The following is a 17,440-nucleotide window of genomic DNA, read 5'->3' on the forward strand; positions in this document are numbered from 1 at the left end:
TTTCACCAGAAAAGGTATTTTGTTTTGTCCTTAAACTCTGAATGCTTTGTTATCAGATGACGCTTTAGCTTGGCGAGCTTCATGGCCTCACATGACGACACACAACACATTTTGGTCTCCAGATGCTGTTCTTAATAAAACCAAACTCCAGATAGCTGTCATAAGATTTTATCACTTTAGCTGGTTAAAGCCAAGCATCACTTGATGAAGTGGACGCGCTTTAATATTTATCCATTGTTGCTAGCTGGACCTGCACACCAAATGTGTCCTTAGCAAAGTGACTGATGCGTGACGAGTGATACATTTACGTGATGTCACAATCATATCTGAGTTTTTACTGGCCCATAGCTGAATTATGTGTGAGTCATTAGTTTAGCATGGTTGTTTTATGGTGCTGTGGTCCCTATATGTATTTATTTGATTTTTAATGACATGGCATTACTTTACTAATTTAATTTTCAATTATTTCGCAGACCCCAGTTTGAGAACTACTAAGTTAAGCAGTCCAGTAGTCCAGGCTTATTTATTATTCATATTAATCTATTTTCCTCCTAATATCAATGTAGTCCATTGATTTATCAGTACTGACATTATTCTTATTAAATTGTACTGAGAAAATAACCCTATTATTATACTGTAAAATATAGCGGATGGCTATATTGGTCTAAATTTTGACTTTAGGGCTTTAATTTTGAAATGTTCACTTTTCACAATGCTCCACATGATTTCCTTTTCCTCAAGTACTTCAATAAAACAAGAAAAGAAAACAGAATTGAGGAAGAAAAAAATTGGACCACTTTGTAAATTTTTTGTTGTTTTTCTGTTTTTGTGGCCAAAATGAAAAAAAAAAAAAGTAAACAGCAACAGTTTTCCATTTTCTCCAATTTTTCTAAAAAAAAAAAAACAAAAATAATGGAAATGAAAAAACTGGAATATGGCTTGTTTTTCCAATTTTTACCATTTTCTGTCAAAAATGGGTTAAGGACACTTTTTGCCATTTTTCTAGTCTGGTTTCAAACAGGAAATCTGCCTGGACATACACTGATCCATGAAGCACTGTCATTCAGATTAGGAGGTTCATTTGGGGCCATGTTTGACGTGTTTGAAATTATAATTTTTTAGAATGTACAACCACATATTATTGCCTGCACGCATGCATTGTGAAATACAAGCACAATTCAATACAAGCACTTTGAATTCTGAAGTATTTTAAAAGCAAGTACTCTGGAACTTTAACTCTAGTAATAAAACTGGGCAACCTTCATTTTTTATATATATTTTACCTGGAGTATCTTTAGTTACACTAAAGTAATGCAGCTGTGCACCACTGGCTTTAATCACTGGGCTTAATTATGTAAATTGGTGGTAGAGATTTGGAGGAACAGGTGTGTATTTTGGAGATGCTGTCCAGGCTCTGTGTATGGAGCAGAGGGTGTTTGTGCATGTGCTGTTTGTACAGTTCAGTTTATCCTTCACTGAGCTGCAAACAGCAACAAACACGTTGGCACAACAAACCAAAATACACGAACCCCACAGACAACACACACAACTTTTATCACGTGCATCCACAGATTATAGCACGGAGTAGTAAACACACACACACCAAGTGTGAGTGAACAAAGAGTGGAGTAAAGACTGCTGCTGTGTCTGGATCTGCCTTCCAACCTGTCTGACCAGTTTAGGAGCCACACGACAGCCCGATGGGACTGGGAGTAGTCTGTGCATTTACTCCTACACAGACCACTGCAACAAACAAACTCCACAGGACCCTCGACAATCACAATCTCATCAGAAAACAGAGAGAAAAATAGTGGGCGATGTCCGAAACAGCAGCCAGCCACAGATGAGTACAGACTACACCCACGTGCTTCACTGAGCATGTGGTGCGCAATCATCTTTTAGTCTAATTACCAGTGAAATATAAAGCAGAGGTCAGAGTGTGGCCACCTTCCTCATTGGAGCTGCATATCTCGTTAACCACACAGCAGCTGCAGTCATTTTTTAATCACAGAACAGTTACCATGGGACCAGCCTTCACACAACGCTTAATTAAGGCTGAACAACTTCTTCATACCTGAAACTTTCCACTTCATCATCCTGTACAATGCATATTTGCAAATCAACTCATTTTCTTTATTTCTACCCATACATATTTTGCATTCCTAATCTCTGATCCTATTTCTCTCTATTGTATAATATGAATGTAAATTGTTTGCACCATTCAACAGCTTTCTACTTGTAACAATGTGCAAGACTCGCATACTCTATATCGGGTGTATGGACTGGGATTTACAATGGAGTAAGCCTTTCTCTACAACTGTTGAATGCAGAGGCTTTAATTAGTGATTGCCAAGTGTTCAGTGGCCAAAAGAAAACAATGGCTGCTGGCGTGGTTTGTTGGAAGAGGCCAAAGTAGCTGTATTTACGCTGCAAATCACAAAGAAAGCAGAATAAACCGCCCTAAAGATGTGGCAACTGTTCCCTCTCTTTAAAGGAATAAACTCCGCCTGTTGCCACTTCTCATTCCTAAGTTTCTAAATACAGACCGTATGCCAAAAACACAGGGATAGTTCAGTGGTGTAACAATTCAACTTTTAGCTTGGCTCGAGTTCTGGTCATCCTCGTCGAGTTGCATAGGATGGTCCATCCTCAGTGTCCTTTTTGAAAACACAGGTAAAGAAATGTTCTCTACCAGCTGGGAGTTTTTCTTCTAAATTATGCTTTTACTACAGTTCTAACACTATTTTAACTCATTGTGTGAGGGCCCCAGCCATTTATGTAATCCAAAGCGCTGTTGTTTTCTTTCTGTTTCAGAGGCCTGGCTACATCTAGGAGTCTCCTACTGCTTGCTTTCTGGTGACCTGGAGGCACCCCACCTTTGAGACTGCTGATCCACTGCACCTTATATGACGTTCACACCACAAGATACAAGATAATCATAGCAATTTTGAGTCAGATTCCCCCTTTAAGCCAAAGTCAGAAAAGGCCATGGTGTAGTGCAGAATATACATTGGTATACACAGTATACCCACTTCTAAATGACGAGTATACCCAATAAAGAGTTAATAAACTAAGAGTATACCCACTTCTGCATATGCCTGACTAGTAAAAACCTAATTAGCAAATTGCTGTAAACATTATCTTGCCAGATTTTCCGGTGGTTTGAACCGTGTTAAAGTGACTTTTCTCTCCGTGATCTGCTCAGAAGACCAACTTAAAATTGTAAATAAGGGGCAACTGATATTGGTCTTTCAGGACAGTCTGTAGACTGATAACTGATATGCAATTATTGTGACAGAAGTCAAAGTGCTTGATCAAAAAAATAAAGGAAAAATAAGCAATTTAGCCTTACCTTTACAGCATCAGAAACAGCACAGAGTATGTAGATTTGGACTCTATGGACCAATCGCGATAACGCTCGTTGATGACATCATTGTATCTGCCTCAGTGTGACAATGGCTTCAAGCACAGAGACCACAGAGCAGGAGGAGCTGGTTAAAAAAAACGGTGCTACGTAGAGGTGGGTGGTAAACCGGTATTAATACCATCCCACAGCTGACAGAGAGAGTGAGCAGTGACACACAGCTCAGGCTGAGTCTAGTCAATAGCCCGTTTAGCTCTAGCATCACATGTACAGCCTGCCTGGGGCTGTAACACAAGCTAAGTGCTGCTTTGGCTGGTCTCAGAGTCCAGCGATGCAGCTCTTCCCTTACAACGGCATAAACAACCGTTTGAAAGTCTATTTTAAGTTATGACTTTCTTTTCTAAGTCTACAGTGAGTCAAAGATCCAGGCTGGGATGTTAGATGAGGTCAGAAAAGCTGCTGTAAACTAGCCGTATTCTCCGGTACAGCAGCCAAAGCTAAGCTAACTCAATGCTAAACACAATACTTCCGTCAAGCTCTTTAAAATAAAAGTCTGTGGCTGTTATTTTTCTGAATGCTTTTATTGTGAACGCCTTCACTAGGAAACGTGTTCAAGTCATTAGCAGCTTAACACACCTCATCAGGTTAGAGATGAAATGCAAAACTTGGAGTTCAGTTAGACAGAAGTAAACCTAGAGAGACTTAAAAAAGATAAAACATGTTTTCTGTGTTCCTATATTTAGAGATAAACTGAGCATGCCATCAAAGGCTTGTTTTAAAGGGAGAAGGGGGTTAATAACACTTGAATTTGGTTTAGAAAGCGTTATATCTTTTTAATTTTGTAATACTGTGATATAATACTGTTATTGTCAAAGGCAAGAAAAATACCATGATATGATTTTTAGGCCATATTGCCCAGGCCTAGTAGCAAGCAGCACGTGAACAGAAAGTGATGCCATACACTGATTGTGTCGGTGACACCCAGACTTAACTGTTGATAATCTGGTATTCTTGTGGCATGTAGCCAATCAGATTTGCTTGTAGGACATTTGATGAGACCGTGGAGGGTGAAAAGAAAGCCACAGGGGAAGACACACCTTGCTGTGGAGCCAGTATACTTTTTGATTTATTAGTTTTAATAGTTATCTGTAAAATGGAATTCTGATACTGATAATTAGCCAAATGTAAAATACCAGCTTCAGATTTGGTGGACCCTTAACTGTAAATATTAAGCATGTCCAATACCTATGATCAAAAATCCTGTTGTGTGGGGGGAACACTGAGGATGCAAATCTGGAACCAAACTAAGCCAATCAGGAAGCCAGCTGACTGAAGGAGGAAACACAACAAACACAGCCATGGAAATTATAGTAAATGCAAAGCATAAAGTCAGATGGACTTCAGACGGACTAACAACTTTTTGATTGAAAATGGTAAATGGACTTGAGCTTGTAAGACCCTCTTCCAGTCATCTGACCACTAAGGGTGCTTTTCCACTGCATGCCACACCTACCCATTCACACCATTTCCCTCTGTTCCCTCCACATTCATACACTGAGTTTGCTTAGGAGACTGGCCATCAGTATTAAGCTAATCCCATTCATTACATTCATGCCATTTACACGGCACCAGCAAAGCAGTGGGAGAAAACTAGGGAGCCTTGGGTGTCTTGCCCAAGGGCACATCAACATGTGAGTGCAAGAGCTAGGGAAAAAACCCACAACTTTCTGATTGCGGGACAACCAACTATACCTACTGAGCCACAGTTGACAACAACATGAGGGTTACATAATATAATCTACTGTGAAACAAATCAAAATCAGTCTTTATTTGTATAGAACCATTTCATAACCAAAGTTATCTCAAGACACTTCACTCTGACAAGGGAGGGAGCTCGACTTAAGTTGCTACTGCAGAGGATGTAGCAGATATCTGACAGCTAGCCACATTTGGCTTGTTTACTCTAAAGTTGTGTTTGGCCATGTGAGATTTTCAGTTTTGAGCATCAAGTCTCTGGTTGTTGATGAATAAATCTGTTCAGGAACACTCTCATCAAATATTAAACCGTTTTATAGCAAAATTGATAAAAAGTTCTTCTTGGAGGAGAAGGCTCTGCTCTAAAAATGCTCCCTAGATTTTTCAAGTAGCATGCTTTGAATTTCCAGGGAAAGCATGGCTAGAAACACCCATATGGATAGATACATTTAAGGAAATGTATACTGAATACAATAAAAGTAGTTCAAAAGCAATTCATCCAGAGTGGCATGGATCTCAACATGAGTGTAAAACAAGCTTTATGCTATAAAGGAGGAGGCTGGGGTGGAGGAGGTTAAGCTTGGTAGCCTGGTGCATCAGCATTAATGCAAGGAGGGATTAGTGAGAAGTATTTCATATTTAAATACACTGCTGTGTTGAGGGAACGAGCCGTGATTGGCTGTGGGAGCTGAAGGTAATAATTGGGATCAGCCAGCTGTCAGCTGATCACGGCTGGGTGTATTAATCCTGTGTCCTGCATAAACTAATGCCAAGCTTCATTTTGTGAGTGGTGTACTGTGTTATCATCTAGTTGTGCATCTCAAGCTTTAGAAACAAGACTGTTAAATTTGTCTTTGTCATCATGTGGCCAGGAAACTCTTGAAAGAGAGATTTTTAATCTCAATGAGGTTTTCTCCTGGTTAGTTAAAGGTTAAATAAATGTATGGGGTCAGTCAGATTTTCAAAATCAGGTCAGATTTTGAAAAATCTGTTAGTGTGTGCCAGGCTTAAGTGGGAGGGCATGGAAGGACAACCCCTGAAGATGAAGATAACTTTGACCACAACAATTAAAATGCAGACTAAGTCTTTTGGAAGAGGATAAAGTTTGCTGATTAAGATAAATAAAGACTTGATATGATGCAATATTAGTAGGGCACAAAATGTAAAGGGCTCCAAAATTGAGGAAATACTTCCAACTGCGTACCAATCCAGCCACCCCAATGTCATCTTTAAAATTCTGTTAAATAGTTTTGCTTTTATAGGCTAGCTAATAAAATGTGACTTTCAATTACCTCCCAAAATGTATAAATCCATGTTCTTAACATTACTTTAATTTGAATTATGGTCTTTTTTATCTCTCTGGTTTGCTTTAAAAACATCTTGTTTTGACATTGCATCTTATATTTTTCTCTGTAAAGCACTTTGTAACCTTGTTTTTGAAAAGTGCCACATAAATAAAACATTTTTGTGCCTCTACACTCACCCATGTAGTTTCTTTAGGGAGTTAGCATCACATACTTGATGTGAAACAGACTATTTGGACATTAAGAAAGGAAGATAACAGATGCTACATTGTTAGTCTGTGGGAGATTCAAAGAGGGTACCTTGTGCATTTCAATGACCCCCACACTCCATGATAAAGCATCAGTTTATCATGGTCTGAATGAGATTATATTGCACTTCTGCTTGAAATATGAATGGTGCTTCACTGTGGGGGACAAGAATGAGCAGCATTATGGGCGTCATTGCACCAGATGAAGGCCAGACAACAACATGATGAGTCTCATCTTAGAGGGTCAGAGGATTTGTTCAAAGGAGGGGTGGTGGAGGGGGAGGCAGGAATAGGTATGCAGAGGAAAGGGGGAAATAAATGAATTAAAAAAAAGGGAGAACCTGCTGACTCACTGTAATCATAGGGCTGAGGCACGCTGAGCTGCAGCTGCTCGGGGTAAAGCTCCCTACCTCTCCTTCACAAGGACAGAGCGATTCTTCCCATCAAGTGTGAAGAGCTATCTGACTGAAGGTGGGAAACAGAATGGTGAAATTAAATTGTCTCAAGGCATGAAAGAGCTTTTCTTTCTCTCCTCTTCGTACATCCATGCACAGACAGAATGACGCAACACAAGGAAGGCACAAAATCGCCCATAGTTGTGTGAGTAACAACCAAACTGAAAAAAGATGAATCCCTGATCAAACAGACTGCAACAGGGTTGCAACTGACTGGGAAAGAGGCACTCATTAGAAGGGGAAAGAAGGGATTTGACAACTGTGGACACAGAGAGACAATACAATGTTCAAGTCCAACCTGTAACAAGATTTTGACAGGACTGCAGAGGCTGCAGCACTCTGATTAGGCTTAATTCCATTTCCAGCGGCTGTGATTATCGAATCAGCTGCAGTGAAGTTGTGTTATCCTGTCTTTGTTTTTGTGCTTTGTTTTCATTTTTTCAAACAAAGTAGATTTAGGTCAGAAATAGGTTTCTGTGCACTACGGATGACCCATTCATTCAAAGTTGATTTTAGCCCTATTTGGACATGCATTACAAATTCTCCGGAATATCTCTGGGTTAACCTACCAAGGAAACTTCTTGACTTGTTTGCTTGTTTTTACAGTTTTTCTGCAGTTTACTCAAGTCAGTGGGGTGATGATGGAGGGAAAATGGGAGCAAGCAGGAATGTCTGAGGGTAAAGTCAGGGTGATAAACTATGTTCACACGTGCAGCTCACCCTGGTAAGTTCAGGACATTTTTAGGAGCTTTGTGCAAGTTTGAATAGGTACATGTTCCTTTTTTGTTTTCAGGAAAATGTGAGCTCTTTTGGTCGCTGGCAACTCTTTCCACCACACTCAGTACGTTTACATGCTTGGTAAAGTCAAGATACAATTTACATGCAGGACAATGGGTTTATGGACAGGTGCATGTCCAGCTCTGCAAGGTGGCAATACGTCTCTTTTCAGCTTATTAATACTGACCGTCTTCCATTCGACAACATACCAAGAAGCTCACTGGTTGTACGCTGAAAGATAAAAAATATGGACAAACTTTACAGCTCCTTTCATTCCATATACACTTGATGCTTTACTTTGGTACAAATGACATTAAAATCATACCTCTATCTTACAGTAATAACTAAAAGCAGACATCTGCATGACATGTGTAAAGATCAGCACTTGTGCAGTTTAACCTCTGCCTGATGCAGTAGTGGTATGCAGCAGGCTTAATATGCTTACTCTTTCTTGTGGACAAGAAATGAATCCCATTTTGCATCTGAGTAAAAAGCATGCACACATCGAGAGAAAAGGTCATTCAGTTGGACTTAACATTTATTTGAAAGTCCAGTTTTACTTCATTCAACTTTTTCTAACCTCATAATCTTACTGGCTGACACTCTGCATTCTGACAAAGCTAAAAATCTCCTGCAGTTATTTGTCACTTTAGGTCTGAAGCTTTAAAAATGATATTCTGGTCAGCGTTACTGTGGACAAACAAACACTCTGGGCATACAAACACAAAGCAGCAGTACGCTGCTCCAGAGTAGTACTAAAGTTACAGCAATGACAGCCAAATATCTACAACACTGCGCTGTGAGTCAGATATCATCTATCTAGCATTGGTTACATGATATGCAAACAATATCATATCTGCACTAACAGAGTTATAAATATAAACACAACCACAACATTGTTGCTTTATCTATTTTCTATTTCACACTTCTATCCTAAGATAAGAAGAGCTTTTTGGTTGTTTTTTCAAGATCTAGATACAGTGCTGATGAAAAGTATTCACCCCCTTTGATGTTCTCATTATTGATTTTATAAACCATTTATGGTCTTTTTTTTTTTAACAAAAAACACTCTTAAATGTCAAAGTTAAAACTAATTCCTGCAAAGTTGTGTCAATGAAATAAAAAAATGTCATGTAAAATAAGTGACTGCATAAATATTCACCCCAATCATGTCAGTATTTAGTAAATGTTGTGGCTGCAATCACAGCACTGAGTCTGTGTGGATAGGTCTCAGTCAGGCTTGAACATCTGGACACTTTAATTTTACTCCATTCTTCTTTGCAAAACTGCTCAAGCTCTGTCAGGCTGCACAGGGACCAGGCATGAACAGTCTTTTTTAAAGCCAGTCACACATTCTCTACTGGATTGAGGTCTGGGTTTTCACTGTGAGGCCTTGTAGCTTCAGGTCACCATCTTCTCCCAAGCCAGAGTTCTCTTGCATCCTGAATAAGATTGTCCTCAAGGATTCTCTTATAATTAGCATCATTTATTTTACTCTCTTCCTTTACAAGCCTTCCAGGGCCGGCTGCCAAGAAGCATCCCCACGGCATGATGCTGCCACCACCATGCTTCACAGTAGGGATGGTGTTTTTGTGGTGATGTGCAGTTTAGGGTCTGCCAAACATAGCATCTTGTCTGATGGCCGAAAAAAAAAAAAAAACACACACAATTTTGGTCCCATGAGACCAAAGAACTTTCTTCCATAGAGTCCCCTCTGTATAGTTGAGATTTATTCTGAGTTTTCTTCAACAGTGGCTTTAACTTTGCCACTCTGTTTGGGATCTCCCTACACTTTGTAGAATTCACCTTTATTCCAATATTCACTTATTTTGCATTACATATTTTTTTATTTAATTGAGTTTAATTTGACATAAAAGAGGTTTTTTTTGTCAAAAAAGCTAAATTATATTGGCCATGACTGATTTATAAAATCAATAAAAGGGTAAAACACCCAAGGAGCAGAATACTTTTATAGGCACTGTATATCTTTCTTGTTGTCTGAAGATAAGGAGTTAGTGTCTCAATATCGCTATAAAGAAAAATGCAAATAATTTGTTTCATCATGAAAATAAACAGCAATGTTACTTCCTGAAAAGAAGATAAAAAGTCAAGAACTTGGGGTAAAAAAGGAAACTAAGGAAAAGAGTGTAAAATAAACTGTATGGATGCATGTTCTCTTAGGGCTTCCATACTGTCAATTAAAAAATCTTAAGCTTTAAGTTGATTTTCTAAGGAAGGCCAATAGCAGATAAAGGATCCCTATCACTTCAAGAGGCACTCTGATGATTTAAAGAGTGTACACTCAAGAACAGTACCACTCAGCTGTGCAAACAATGCATAATTGCTTCTATAGCAGTGGAGCTGCTTTCTAATGTCACAGAAAATAACTGTGATGACACAATTCTTTTTCTTTCTCTAAAAGTTTCTTTAAAGCCTGAAGAAGTAAAAGACTGAGTCGGACTTTGAGATTTTAATCTCACTGTACTTGGCAGACCATGTGTTTGTAGTAACTGAAAGTGTATTTTAATTCAACTCATTCCTTCCAAAATAGCATACGCATTTACCACTAAGACAAAAACAGGACTGAGTGGGTTTAGTGAGCTTCATAATTTTCTACGAGGATGACTAAAGAAGGCAGTCATATTGTTATGTGAACACTAAATCTGACTCATAACGACATTTTTGTCTTCCAGAATTCATGATGCACATGCAACAGCTTTCATTGTTCTTATCATGTCTATACATGCATGCATTGTCCTCTGTAAATCTCTTGCCTTGGAGGGAAATAGGGTTGTTTCACAGGGAAAGGAAAGACACTTCAGTATGAGGTTTTACAACTTGGCAAACATATGAGAAGAAGAGATGTCAACACACTCACAAAGCACGGTCAGCTAAAAATTCAGCTGGGCCAACAGCAATGACAGTCATACAGGTAGCACAGACACATGTATATGACCAGTGGCATGCCTCTGTATCATTATGGTAAGATCTTAGCAACTCTCCACAAACAATAACTATGACTCAAGTAAGACAAGCTGCAAAAAAAACTCTGTGACAGTGTCTCACACAAAGAAGATGCACTCTTTTTAATAGAGAAGTCAATGAAAAAAGTTGCCTTACCCTGCAAGTGCAAGTAATGATTGGCTCCAATGAGACAGAGGAGCAGAGGGCTACTTCAACTTCACTAGATGCATCATACAAGCTCATTTGAATTGCAAATGCTCTTAGGCAGCATGCCGGGCTGTGAAATCCCAGTGGCACCCTCAGGCATATGAACTCACGCAAAAACACTGGAGTAAGATATTTCTGCACGTATACACTGTGGTTAAAAGAAGGAAGCAGTCAAGAACTTTTAGTTGCTCAGTGTGTCTGAGCTCAGTACAGTAACAAACTTAGGTCAGCGTGATGATAAGTGAGTGCTGGAGAAAGGGGTGCTGCAGAGATGAGGAGTTGGCTCTCTGGAAGATGTGTGTGGCACAGCAGATACAGGAGTGTGTCAAATGTTGACAACATGGATGCTGTGTGAGAGCAGGTCTTGTAGCTGGAGCTGGTACTATGTGAGACCTGGGGGTGAATGTGCCAAATTACCATAAGCCCACCTGTAAGGCAGCAGTGAGCAGGTCACAGCACTGCAGAGGAAGCAGGCCCCACTTGGTCAAAATTTCACCAACACAAAGAAATGACAAAGTACTCGTACTTGTAAGAAATCTGATATGACAAGTGATATTAAATTGATTGATTACCCATTTTCTTATCCATCTCTTATTTTTATCTACCTAATCTGAGTGTGGTATAAAATCTGCCTGCAATTGCTGCTGATATGTTTTGTGTCTCGGGTTTAGTGGTGCCTATAGGAGCTAAAAGCTGAGTGCATTGCATCCCGGCACATTAAGGCAATGCTAAGAGGCTCTGGGTTTTCAGGCTCAATATACCGCACACTGAGGCATCTATTGCTTTAAATGACTTCATTTACCATAATCACTGAGTGAACTTCTACATACTGGAAGTTGCTTTTAAGAGACTATCAAAGACTTTTAGGAATGAATTCTTCTTTCCAATATGTGCCAAAGTTCATACAGCAAAAGATTTGCATGAAAACACACAATCTGTAGGTGTATAGCAAGATTTGGGTATAGGAAATGCAGTTTCCATGAGTTTCTGTTGTCTGTGCAGTATCATCCATTAACAGGATTTGGCTATGCGGAGGAAAACAGCCTGTGTGGAGAGAAAAGATACTGGACACATCTGCTGTTATGCAATCCTGCATCCCTAATGATAATTTAGCTTTAATTAATGTCTGTTCACAGATATCTGCATGCAAGAACGGCAAAAACTCCACTTTAGAACTCTCCTCTAAACTTTATTTCTTACAACCTGCCAGTAGAACTGTAAACAATGCAACCCACAGAAAAGAGAGCTAGAAGTTAAAGCTAAGACTTCAGGCTTTTAGAGACTGATGATAATCGCTCTCTTCAGACTGCCAGTCCAAGGGGCAATATTTAGTTGTGACATCTCATCTTCAATATAAATGTCACGGAGGCGTAATTGCAGGGATGACCTGATAATACCTCTGCACTGGCAAAGGAGGTAGAAACAGAGGTGTAACAGAGGCAAGATGTGATCACTGTAAAGATGGTGAAACTGCTGTGTATATGGAAAGTTCTCTCTCTTGCTTTTGCAACACTGGAACGCCAATATAACATAGATTTTGCCCTGCCTTTCATTCAGGTTGGCACCATTCAAATGCAACCCCCACTCGAAATTAAAGGCGCAAAACATTTTATTCTATGCACTTAATTTACTTGTTTTATTTTAAGAGCTTGGGAGTCAGAATAGTCCGGGCCCCTGAAAAACCCAGTGAACAGGTCCTGCCCAGTTATAGAGTTATAGATGGTGTCAATGCATGTGTGTTGGATCAGTGGAATTGGTAGTAAAATCCTGTCTTATAGTTACCTTGTGTTGGAGCTGAAAAGTGTCAAACTATCATTGGAATCTGATGTTGAAATCATTTATTTGTGCCAATTTTTAACCACTTTTTCCACCCAATTTGGCCACTATTATTTGCAACTATTTTGCCACTATCTTGGCCACCTGGCTAATGGTTGCATCATTTTGCAGCTGAAAGTATGCCATTAATGGGTTCTGATGTTCCAATTATTAAGTTGTAACACTTTTTAACTCCTTTTCATCAATGTTTCTGAAGTTTTTTTTTTTACATTTTTTTTTCACTTTTTACCCGGCTTTGCCACTGTTTGCCCTTTTTTGCCACTTTTAACTACTTTGTATTTACTTTTTAACCACTTTCATTATCAAAGCCACCCATTTTGACACTTTATAGCCACTTTTTGCTCATTTTGCCAAAAACTAAAAAAACAATTTTAGCCACCTCTAACAGCTTTTCACCAATTTTTGCCCATTGCTGTATCTTTTCTGTCATCTTAACCCATATTGTTTTTCTCTTTTGACCTATTTTAGCTGCTCTTTAACTACTTCTTCAGTCAATTTTTGCTAATTTCTGCCCATTTATGCCTTTATTTCCCAACTATTTGATTATCTGTCCTAAAAGCTATTTCAGTTCTGTCTACTTTTATTCTCTGGTGTCCTGACATTTGTGCACATTGTGGCTTAACTATTCCGCCTGATATTACTCTCCAAATCTCACTCAATCACTCAATCAATCAAGTCAATCTGCCCATCCATAATGGTAACATTACTAATAAAAGGTAATTCTGTTTTATGAAAAGGGGTTTACATTTTAGTTAAAAATCAAGTTAAATATTAAACATGGTTACCAGGATTTTCTTGACCTCCATGGGCCCCCATTTCTCTGGGCCCAGAAAGCTCCCTCCTTATCCTCTGCTTATGGGCAGCCTTGGGCATCTGTTAGATGTCTAGCTGTCCTGAAAAATATCTCTCCTCTGCTGATGTGTTCCTAATGAGGGCAGGTTTTTGTCTATTACACTTTCTTTATGTGCATCTATGCTGGCCTAGCATCTACCCAAAGAAGTTACAGCTCTTTCCTTTCTCCATACAAGACTATATTTTGGTTTCCTTTAAAGATAATTCCCTGCAACGTTTACAGAGTCAAGACAGCTTTTATACACCCACTGACTTTTAATATTTTAATTGGCACACACGAGTAAAGCATGCTGCTCTTACGGTGCAAAAGTACCAAGCTATGGTCCTTTAATGAGAGAGAGTGTGACCGGTGCCAAGCTCCGTCTGGATCAGCGTTTCTCATCCATGAAAGTAAGATGTCATACATCCACCTGACGTGGTCTGACCTTTACCTGGTGAATTTAAGTCCCTGTCCTTTCTGTTACACCCCCCCCCCACCACCACCCCCATCAACAGAGCCCTCTGTACTGCTGCTGATCAAAGCATCTTAACTTGCCTGCAAGAACAGGGATGGACCCAGACTTTTTCAGTGGGGTGACAACTAGACCCCCTGACTTCAGCAGGGGTGGCATCTTCAGCTGAGCATCATTTTTACCCTCAGCAGGCCTGTCCACAGATTTGGCTGGCCCCCTGACAAACCCAGTGAATGACTTTTCACTGTGAATTTATCAGTAGCATTGGTGCTAGCATCCTGACATAAAGTTCCCTTATTTTGGGGCTGAAAGTATCAAACTGTCATTGGGTTCTGATGTTGAAAATATTTATTTCTCCCACTTTTGATCCACTTTTAATTTTGCCACTATAATTTGCATATATTTTACCACTTCTAAACCTGTTCTTGCTACTTCCTGCCTGTTGTTGTTTCTTTTGAAACATTATCAACCCTTTTACACCCTTTTTGCCCAATTTAACTGAATTTCATTATTTGTTTTGCCCATTTTTGCCTCCGATAATGCATTTTTGCAACTTTAAACCCATTTCTGCCACTTTTAATCGCATTCAGGACCTTTTTCAACCATTTCCAACACTTTTAAGGCGTTTCTGCTACTGTTAACCCCTTTTACCACTTATTTTTCCAAGTTTTGCCAATTTGTATTGCACTTCACAATTTGTTATGGCCATTCTGGCTCATTTAAACTCATTTCTGCCACTTTCCACCTATTTGTTGCCTCTGTTAAACCATTTCTGCCACTTTTAATCCCATTTCAGCTCCTTTGCTAACCATATCTGCCACTTTTAAGACATTTTTGCAGTGTAAAACCCCTTATTCCACCTGTTTTGCCCATTTTTACTGCATTTATGACCATTCTTACTACCCATTTCTGGCAGTTTTATCCCATTTCACCTATTTTCCTTCCTTTAACCCATTTTTGAGATTTTGAACCCATTTTTGCCATTTTACACATAATATTTTGCCTGCTACCCATTTTCTTCCACTTTAAAACATTTCTGATACATTTAAATTCCCTTTTCACCACTTTTTCCACCATGTTTTTCTATAATTGTAACCATTTTCAACCCTTTTAATTATTTTTTTTACAAAAAGAGTTTTATATATTTTTTGTTGGCTATATACTATAGTACAAATAAATTTTTAAAAATATCTGTTGTTTTGATTGGAGTTTTATAGCTTTACAAGGTATATAGATTGATAAGGTTATTATACAGATAAATTAAGCTTAACTTTTCAATGGACCATTTTTTTTTATCTCCATGGGCCCCAAGTTTGGCTGGACCCCGGAAGTGCTCCCCTTTACCCCCATTATGGGCGACCTTGACCCTTACTGTCCCCACTCATATCTATTTTTAACAACAGAGTATCTAAACTGTGTTAACATAGGCTAAATTGTTTTTTTTTTTTTTCAATTTATAAAGTGAATCACTGTGCAGCCAAGACTTATGTCCACAGACATATATTATGGTGGTAGAGCTCTAAACAAAGGCTTGATGCTAAATCATTACTGAAACATAGACTCATATACATTAAAGCTAGTAATGCACTCCTGGTCAGAGATGAAAAACCACAGAGGAAAGTTTAAAGAATGGTGAAGGTGAAGCCAGCACGTGCAGAGTGGAAACATTCTTCTTCCATACTTGATGTAATTCCACAAACCGGTGAAACCAGGGGGCCAAAGGTGAGGCCATCTCCCTCAGAGACCTGCCCCAGCATGCATGCAAAAACAGGCTGAGTGGTGCTTCACCTTAAATGTCTCCCCACTGTAACTGAAGCCTGTATTTACACCATGTACTCATCACTGAATTATTTCCACGCTGTGGGGGCTAAAAGGCTCATACTACAATGAATTTGGGTTTGTTTTGAAAGCGAACTCTGTGAGGACAGAGAGTGTTGATGACAGGGTGTGACACTGTGTGACTGTTAGTATGGCTGTTGCATAATTAGTGATGGGTGTGTTGGAGGATTCACTGGCTAAGCCAACTGCTGGTCCAGTTCGCCTGACAGCCTGAGACACAAACTGAAACAAGCAGACAACAGCTGATCTCTGAGGCACAGCACAACTTTGGAGGACGTAAATAATACAACATGAAAATCAAGGCTGCTGTTCGTGACAACATCATGTACGGGCTGTCCAAGGCTCAAGGCAGGAGAGGGGAGGGGGGAGTGGAGAGTGGAGGGGTCCAACTGCCTGGTTGCAGGTGGGATGTCAACACTGACTGAGCCAGTGGGCCCAAAATGACGCTACAACTCGCCTATGCTTCATTCCCACAATGATATTCATCCACCAGCAGAGGACGGCAAGCAGGCGGGCAAAGTCCAATGCGCGTTATAAAATGATGGTCTTTCAACAGCTGTAGCTTGAATAATTGCCTCTCACTGCAGCAGCTAAAGGCGCAAAGCGCGAAAAACACAAAGAACCGCATTGACTAATTACGCGTAAAAGGATAAGGGAGAAGGAAAGAGCTCGACAACGTTAAAGCTCGACATTCAACAAATCGTTTAACACAACCAAGCCCGAGCTTCAAGAGCGAGTAGACAGGAGAAATATGAATATTACAACATACCCTCCTGTCAGACAGATATCCAGGGGAGAAGCATGGATGGTGCGCACCCGGGGTAGCTCAGTCCTGCTCCTGCCGCCGTGCCGCGTTTATTCCCCGGTTTAAGGGAAAGGGAGTGCGTCGGTGTTTTGCCGGTGAAAAGCCCTAATGAGAGACGGAGGAGGAGGAGAGAGAAAGAGGGAGGGACGCTGTCAGATGCAGGAGGGAGGAAGGCACACACACGCATGTACAGTCAGGCTGTGTGTTCAGGGTAAATGCGTAAAGCCAAACAAGGCATGTGTCATTCCTGCAGAAATATCCGCCTCTCTCAACAAGTCTTCAGTTCTAAATAAACACGCGGAAATATGCCAACAAGGTGACATAATCCCACATTGTTTCCACTGCAGCCGCATTCAGGGTGCCTTCGTGTTGTGTCAGGAAAGAATGAGGCAGCCAATGAGACATGGGCTACACCAGAAAAGTGGATTCAGTTAGTAAGTCAACATGAGGGGATGCTTGTTTTGGTGCACAAGTGAAGATGTTCCATTTTCCACGCATGCCCCCTCCTGCTTTAAATGAAATATTTAAAACCCAAGTAGCACATCAGAGGAGTTGCTGGTATTTCTTTCAGTGTCGTCAGGA

The 17,440-nt window shown here is 39.9% G+C and overlaps 1 protein-coding gene across 12 annotated transcripts in view; it reads right to left on the bottom strand.

Annotated features, from left to right (window-relative positions):
• Positions 1-17,021, bottom strand: part of LOC121506892 (band 4.1-like protein 1) — a 164,019-nt gene extending 146,998 nt beyond the window's left edge. For 5 of the 12 annotated variants that reach the window (XM_041782895.1, XM_041782894.1, XM_041782899.1 and 2 more), the window contains exon 1: positions 16,823-17,021. The gene's annotated coding sequence lies outside the window, so the exon portion shown is untranslated. The remainder of the gene's footprint in view (positions 1-16,822) is intronic. The other 7 variants (XM_041782897.1, XM_041782896.1, XM_041782902.1 and 4 more) reach the window with 5 other exon arrangements.
• Between the last annotated feature and the right edge of the window lie 419 nt (positions 17,022-17,440).

This window comes from Cheilinus undulatus, linkage group 3 (assembly GCF_018320785.1).
Source record: "Cheilinus undulatus linkage group 3, ASM1832078v1, whole genome shotgun sequence".
NCBI classification, from domain to species: domain Eukaryota; kingdom Metazoa; phylum Chordata; class Actinopteri; order Labriformes; family Labridae; genus Cheilinus; species Cheilinus undulatus.